The following is an 8,376-nucleotide window of genomic DNA, read 5'->3' as shown; positions in this document are numbered from 1 at the left end:
ATTTTTCAGTTTTTGATTTGTTAAAAAGTTTAAAATATCCAATAAATGTCGTTCCACTTCATGATTGTGTCCCACTTGTTGTTGATTCTTCACAAAAAAAATACAATTTTATATCTTTATGTTTGAAGCCTGAAATGTGGCAAAAGGTCGCAAAGTTCAAGGGGGCCGAATACTTTCACAAGGCACTGTATCTACTCACACCTAGCCCCAGTAATGTTGTGTTGTATCTACCCTCACCTAGCCCCAGTCATGTTGTGTTGTATCTACCCTCACCTAGCCCCAGTAATGTTGTGTTGTATCTACCCTCACCTAGCCCCAGTAATGTTATGTTGTATCTACTCTCACCTAGCCCCAGTAATGTTGTGTTGTATCTACCCTCACCTAGCCCCAGTAATGTTGTGTTGTATCTACTTACACCTAGCCCCAGTAATGTTGTGTTGTATCTACCCTCACCTAGCCCCAGTCATGTTGTGTTGTATCTACCCTCACCTAGCCCCAGTAATGTTGTGTTGTATCTACTCTCACCTAGCCCCAGTAATGTTGTGTTGTATCTACTCTCACCTAGCTCCAGTAATGTTGTGTTGTATCTACTCTCACCTAGCCCCAGTAATGTTGTGTTGTATCTACTCTCACCTAGCCCCAGTAATGTTGTGTTGTATCTACCCTCACCTAGCCCCAGTAATGTTGTGTTGTATCTACTCTCACCTAGCCCCAGTAATGTTATGTTGTATCTACTCTCACCTAGCCCCAGTAATGTTGTGTTGTATCTACTCTCACCTAGCCCCAGTAATGTTGTGTTGTATCTAGTCTCACCTAGCCCCAGTAATGTTATGTTGTATCTACTCTCACCTAGCCCCTGTGCTCTTGAAAGCAGCCCCGTTCACTTGGCTTATAAATAGGGCACACAGGAACTAGCCACTTCCTGACTGATCTCCTCTCTTCTTTAGATCTCTCTTTAGGCAGAGACCAGATCATTTGTATCACACTGAAATGCAGTCCTAGGTGTTGCTATGTGCTAAAACAGACTAAGACTTAGAAGCTAAGTGGTATTGAAGGACCGTTGTATTAGACCGTTAGGGCATCCATTTTGTTTTAAAGGGGCTTTTAAGGCTATGAAATCTTGTTTTGTCAGGTATTTTCTTATTTTATCTTAGCATTAGGTTTAACCTTGGTCTGCTTCATAGATTTGACGTTATTGGGTATTGACCAATTGAAACAGAAGGATCTGATCCATTTTGATGTGAACTCAAATGTGGTTCCTACCTAACATTTGTCCTTTACAAATGCACAGCAAGGATGATAATGCCTTGTCCAAGACTTTAGGAAGTAAAATATGTAAACATGATTAGTTTTATATTTTTTAAGTCTAAAGTTGTACTATTAGGTCTAACGGTAGATACTATGTTAATTAATCTATTGTTATTTTGAATATCAAATTGCACATAACACATTTTCTTATGAACTACTTAATATTTAAGTTATTCATCTTGTCACACACTCCTTGTGGTTGGTTGGTCCGTCATTGTAGAAAACAATAGATTTATCCCCTCAAACTGGCTTATAGCTGTAGCTGAGTTGCAAATGTATGTTGAGCTTTGTAATATTGTTATGTAATATATGTCATTGTACAAATGCTCTTACTAATAATTGGACTGATAAGGTTTATACGCCCGTAGACATTTTGACACGGTTTAACATGTGGCTTTATAAAGCATGTCTGAATAAATGTTGCTTTCTGTATGAAATATCTTCCGTCACATTTGTTTGATGTGGTACAACTAATTCATTTACATTCATCATATCCATGTTTATTTTCTTATTTCACCTTTATCTAACTTTATAAAACATGTAATCCAAACGACACTACTGTATTTAGGATCAAGCACTGGAGTTATAGCAACTAGAGCCAACTATATTTGTCTGCATCATTTTCTTTACAGTTCCAAAAGCCTACTTCCTCTTTCTGAAGTAGATAAAGCGAACAACAGTTTCACTACAGTTCAGAAGTAAAACAGGAATCAAAATTGTATCGCATTTGTCTCTCTAATCTCAGGCATGAACCCACGTACTCCAGAGTAGTTTTTCAATTTGCTGTCAGTTCCCCATCTGCTCACTGCTGTGGCAGTCATTTACAGTCTTATCAGTCAGTAGTGCATCTCACAGGTCTACCTCCTATAATTCACATGTTTCTCCTCATTGACAGCCCTGCTGCCTATCTCAGATCCACAGGGAATAAGATATGAGCATCAGCTGCCCTCAGACCGATTGTTAAAGGATAACCAGGATTAGTAAGACAGAGCTGACCTCTATACAAACAGCACACAGCGCAACAGAGAGAGCTGACCTCTATACAAACAGCACACAGCGCAACAGAGAGAGCTGACCTCTATACAAACAGCACACAGCGCAACAGAGAGAGCTGACCTCTATACAAACAGCACACAGCGCAACAGAGAGAGCTGACCTCTATACAAACAGCACACAGCGCAACAGAGAGAGCTGACCTCTATACAAACAGCACACAGCGCAACAGAGAGAGCTGACCTCTATACAAACAGCACACAGCGCAACAGAGAGAGCTGACCTCTATACAAACAGCACACAGCGCAACAGAGAGAGCTGACCTCTATACAAACAGCACACAGCGCAACAGAGAGAGCTGACCTCTATACACAACAGAGAGAGCTGACCTCTATACAAACAGCACACAGCGCAACAGAGAGAGCTGACCTCTATACAAACAGCACACAGCGCAACAGAGAGAGCTGACCTCTATACAAACAGCACACAGCGCAACAGAGAGAGCTGACCTCTATACAAACAGCACACAGCGCAACAGAGAGAGCTGACCTCTATACAAACAGCACACAGCGCAACAGAGAGAGCAAGAAGAAAAGGGACGTGTTTCATGGCTTGAATGGCAAAACATTACTTCATTATGTGGTTGAGAGATCTGGGGAATATATACCGTTTACTGCATGTTGTTCTGGTGGGGGAGTTTCTCCACACAGCTTTTGTAGACATTTATCATGGGACTTCTAGTTTGCACAGCCTTGTATTCCAAATGTAATGCTCGCTAGTTCATATCTGTATACAGCTGTCCACTGACAGAACGTAAAACAACAACTCATGAAAGGGATGAAGGCTCTCGGACTGAAACTGAAACCTTACCTCTGGACTAGAGAGAATACTGACTGGGCTTGTGGTTTAGTTCCAGAGGAGGAGAGTGATGTGACTCACAGTGTGTGTGTGTGTGTGTGTGTGTGTGTGTGTGTGTGTGTGTGTGTGTGTGTGTGTGTGTGTGTGTGTGGTGTGTGTGTGTGTGTGTGTGTGTGTGTGTGTGTGTGTGTGTGTGTGTGTGTGTGTGTGTGTGTGTGTCCTGATGAGAGGGGAGATAAATTCTTCAGGCCATATTTTGCTCACCTACATAATGTGTGATGATGTCATTTCATGATGTGTGCAGCAAATGTCTGATGTAAAGTTGGTTGTTTACTGTGTGAGTGTAAACAGAGGATGTCTGGTGTTTACTGTGTGAGTGTAAACAGAGGATGTCTGGTGTAAAGTTGGTTGTTTACTGTGTGAGTGTAAACAGGATGTCTGGTGTTTACTGTGTGAGTGTAAACAGAGGATGTCTGGTGTTTACTGTGTGAGTGTAAACAGAGGATGTCTGGTGTAAAGTTGGTGTGTTTACTGTGTGAGTGTAAACAGAGGATGTCTGGTGTAAAGTTGGTGTGTTTACTGTGTGAGTGTAAACAGAGGATGTCTTGTGTAAAGTTGGTGTGTTTACTGTGTGAGTGTAAACAGAGGATGTCTGGTGTAAAGTTGGTGTGTTTACTGTGTGAGTGTAAACAGAGGATGTCTGGTGTAAAGTTGGTGTGTTTACTGTGTGAGTGTAAACAGAGGATGTCTGGTGTAAAGTTGGTGTGTTTACTGTGTGAGTGTAAACAGAGGATGTCTGGTGTAAAGTTGGTGTGTTTACTGTGTGAGTGTAAACAGAGGATGTCTGGTGTAAAGTTGGTGTGTTTACTGTGTGAGTGTAAACAGAGGATGTCTGGTGTAAAGTTGGTGTGTTTACTGTGTGAGTGTAAACAGAGGATGTCTGGTGTAAAGTTGGTTGTTTACTGTGTGAGTGTAAACAGAGGATGTCTGGTGTAAAGTTGGTGTGTTTACTGTGTGAGTGTAAACAGAGGATGTCTGGTGTAAAGTTGGTGTGTTTACTGTGTGAGTGTAAACAGAGGATGTCTGGTGTAAAGTTGGTGTGTTTACTGTGTGAGTGTAAACAGAGGATGCCTGGTGTAAAGTTGGTGTGTTTACTGTGTGAGTGTAAACAGAGGATGCCTGGTGTAAAGTTGGTGTGTTTACTGTGTGAGTGTAAACAGAGGATGCCTGGTGTAAAGTTGGTGTATCTAGTCTCACCTAGCCCCAGTAATGTTATGTTGTATCTACTCTCACCTAGCCCCTGTGCTCTTGAAAGCAGCCCCGTTCACTTGGCTTATAAATAGGGCACACAGGAACTAGCCACTTCCTGACTGATCTCCTCTCTTCTTTAGATCTCTCTTTAGGCAGAGACCAGATCATTTGTATCACACTGAAATGCAGTCCTAGGTGTTGCTATGTGCTAAAACAGACTAAGACTTAGAAGCTAAGTGGTATTGAAGGACCGTTGTATTAGACCGTTAGGGCATCCATTTTGTTTTAAAGGGGCTTTTAAGGCTATGAAATCTTGTTTTGTCAGGTATTTTCTTATTTTATCTTAGCATTAGGTTTAACCTTGGTCTGCTTCATAGATTTGACGTTATTGGGTATTGACCAATTGAAACAGAAGGATCTGATCCATTTTGATGTGAACTCAAATGTGGTTCCTACCTAACATTTGTCCTTTACAAATGCACAGCAAGGATGATAATGCCTTGTCCAAGACTTTAGGAAGTAAAATATGTAAACATGATTAGTTTTATATTTTTTAAGTCTAAAGTTGTACTATTAGGTCTAACGGTAGATACTATGTTAATTAATCTATTGTTATTTTGAATATCAAATTGCACATAACACATTTTCTTATGAACTACTTAATATTTAAGTTATTCATCTTGTCACACACTCCTTGTGGTTGGTTGGTCCGTCATTGTAGAAAACAATAGATTTATCCCCTCAAACTGGCTTATAGCTGTAGCTGAGTTGCAAATGTATGTTGAGCTTTGTAATATTGTTATGTAATATATGTCATTGTACAAATGCTCTTACTAATAATTGGACTGATAAGGTTTATACGCCCGTAGACATTTTGACACGGTTTAACATGTGGCTTTATAAAGCATGTCTGAATAAATGTTGCTTTCTGTATGAAATATCTTCCGTCACATTTGTTTGATGTGGTACAACTAATTCATTTACATTCATCATATCCATGTTTATTTTCTTATTTCACCTTTATCTAACTTTATAAAACATGTAATCCAAACGACACTACTGTATTTAGGATCAAGCACTGGAGTTATAGCAACTAGAGCCAACTATATTTGTCTGCATCATTTTCTTTACAGTTCCAAAAGCCTACTTCCTCTTTCTGAAGTAGATAAAGCGAACAACAGTTTCACTACAGTTCAGAAGTAAAACAGGAATCAAAATTGTATCGCATTTGTCTCTCTAATCTCAGGCATGAACCCACGTACTCCAGAGTAGTTTTTCAATTTGCTGTCAGTTCCCCATCTGCTCACTGCTGTGGCAGTCATTTACAGTCTTATCAGTCAGTAGTGCATCTCACAGGTCTACCTCCTATAATTCACATGTTTCTCCTCATTGACAGCCCTGCTGCCTATCTCAGATCCACAGGGAATAAGATATGAGCATCAGCTGCCCTCAGACCGATTGTTAAAGGATAACCAGGATTAGTAAGACAGAGCTGACCTCTATACAAACAGCACACAGCGCAACAGAGAGAGCTGACCTCTATACAAACAGCACACAGCGCAACAGAGAGAGCTGACCTCTATACAAACAGCACACAGCGCAACAGAGAGAGCTGACCTCTATACAAACAGCACACAGCGCAACAGAGAGAGCTGACCTCTATACAAACAGCACACAGCGCAACAGAGAGAGCTGACCTCTATACAAACAGCACACAGCGCAACAGAGAGAGCTGACCTCTATACAAACAGCACACAGCGCAACAGAGAGAGCTGACCTCTATACAAACAGCACACAGCGCAACAGAGAGAGCTGACCTCTATACAAACAGCACACAGCGCAACAGAGAGAGCTGACCTCTATACAAACAGCACACAGCGCAACAGAGAGAGCTGACCTCTATACAAACAGCACACAGCGCAACAGAGAGAGCTGACCTCTATACAAACAGCACACAGCGCAACAGAGAGAGCTGACCTCTATACAAACAGCACACAGCGCAACAGAGAGAGCTGACCTCTATACAAACAGCACACAGCGCAACAGAGAGAGCTGACCTCTATACAAACAGCACACAGCGCAACAGAGAGAGCAAGAAGAAAAGGGACGTGTTTCATGGCTTGAATGGCAAAACATTACTTCATTATGTGGTTGAGAGATCTGGGGAATATATACCGTTTACTGCATGTTGTTCTGGTGGGGGAGTTTCTCCACACAGCTTTTGTAGACATTTATCATGGGACTTCTAGTTTGCACAGCCTTGTATTCCAAATGTAATGCTCGCTAGTTCATATCTGTATACAGCTGTCCACTGACAGAACGTAAAACAACAACTCATGAAAGGGATGAAGGCTCTCGGACTGAAACTGAAACCTTACCTCTGGACTAGAGAGAATACTGACTGGGCTTGTGGTTTAGTTCCAGAGGAGGAGAGTGATGTGACTCACAGTGTGTGTGTGTGTGTGTGTGTGTGTGTGTGTGTGTGTGTGTGTGTGTGTGTGTGTGTGTGTGTGTGTGTGTGTGTGTGTGTGTGTGTGTGTGTGTGTGTGTGTGTGTGTGTGTGTGTCCTGATGAGAGGGGAGATAAATTCTTCAGGCCATATTTTGCTCACCTACATAATGTGTGATGATGTCATTTCATGATGTGTGCAGCAAATGTCTGATGTAAAGTTGGTTGTTTACTGTGTGAGTGTAAACAGAGGATGTCTGGTGTTTACTGTGTGAGTGTAAACAGAGGATGTCTGGTGTAAAGTTGGTTGTTTACTGTGTGAGTGTAAACAGGATGTCTGGTGTTTACTGTGTGAGTGTAAACAGAGGATGTCTGGTGTTTACTGTGTGAGTGTAAACAGAGGATGTCTGGTGTAAAGTTGGTGTGTTTACTGTGTGAGTGTAAACAGAGGATGTCTGGTGTAAAGTTGGTGTGTTTACTGTGTGAGTGTAAACAGAGGATGTCTTGTGTAAAGTTGGTGTGTTTACTGTGTGAGTGTAAACAGAGGATGTCTGGTGTAAAGTTGGTGTGTTTACTGTGTGAGTGTAAACAGAGGATGTCTGGTGTAAAGTTGGTGTGTTTACTGTGTGAGTGTAAACAGAGGATGTCTGGTGTAAAGTTGGTGTGTTTACTGTGTGAGTGTAAACAGAGGATGTCTGGTGTAAAGTTGGTGTGTTTACTGTGTGAGTGTAAACAGAGGATGTCTGGTGTAAAGTTGGTGTGTTTACTGTGTGAGTGTAAACAGAGGATGTCTGGTGTAAAGTTGGTGTGTTTACTGTGTGAGTGTAAACAGAGGATGTCTGGTGTAAAGTTGGTTGTTTACTGTGTGAGTGTAAACAGAGGATGTCTGGTGTAAAGTTGGTGTGTTTACTGTGTGAGTGTAAACAGAGGATGTCTGGTGTAAAGTTGGTGTGTTTACTGTGTGAGTGTAAACAGAGGATGTCTGGTGTAAAGTTGGTGTGTTTACTGTGTGAGTGTAAACAGAGGATGCCTGGTGTAAAGTTGGTGTGTTTACTGTGTGAGTGTAAACAGAGGATGCCTGGTGTAAAGTTGGTGTGTTTACTGTGTGAGTGTAAACAGAGGATGCCTGGTGTAAAGTTGGTGTGTTTACTGTGTGAGTGTAAACAGAGGATGTCTGGTGTAAAGTTGGTGTGTTTACTGTGTGAGTGTAAACAGAGGATGTCTGGTGTAAAGTTGGTGTGTTTACTGTGTGAGTGTAAACAGAGGATGCCTGGTGTAAAGTTGGTGTGTTTACTGTGTGAGTGTAAACAGAGGATGTCTGGTGTAAAGTTGGTGTGTTTACTGTGTGAGTGTAAACAGAGGATGTCTGGTGTAAAGTTGGTGTGTTTACTGTGTGAGTGTAAACAGAGGATGCCCCCCCGATGATGATCTGGAGGATGATTTTGAAGTCGCAGGCAGGGCTACCTCATCACGTGACCGTGAGCCCCACTCACGTCCGCTACATTAGGCAGAGTTACT

At 41.7% G+C, this 8,376-nt stretch overlaps 1 long non-coding RNA gene across 1 annotated transcript; it reads right to left on the bottom strand.

The window, feature by feature from the left end:
- Positions 1-651: 651 nt before the first annotated feature.
- LOC118964942 lies at positions 652-4,952 on the bottom strand. The gene is made up of 2 exons (XR_005052261.1): positions 4,417-4,952; positions 652-849 (listed from the first exon to the last, which is right to left on the bottom strand). It is a non-coding gene; the product is annotated as an uncharacterized LOC118964942 (long non-coding RNA).
- Positions 4,953-8,376: the final 3,424 nt, after the last annotated feature.

Source organism: Oncorhynchus mykiss, chromosome 6 (assembly GCF_013265735.2).
Source record: "Oncorhynchus mykiss isolate Arlee chromosome 6, USDA_OmykA_1.1, whole genome shotgun sequence".
NCBI classification, from domain to species: Eukaryota; Metazoa; Chordata; class Actinopteri; order Salmoniformes; family Salmonidae; genus Oncorhynchus; species Oncorhynchus mykiss.
The sequence above is the reverse complement of the archived record's forward strand: the minus strand, read 5'-3'. Positions and strand labels throughout refer to the sequence as shown.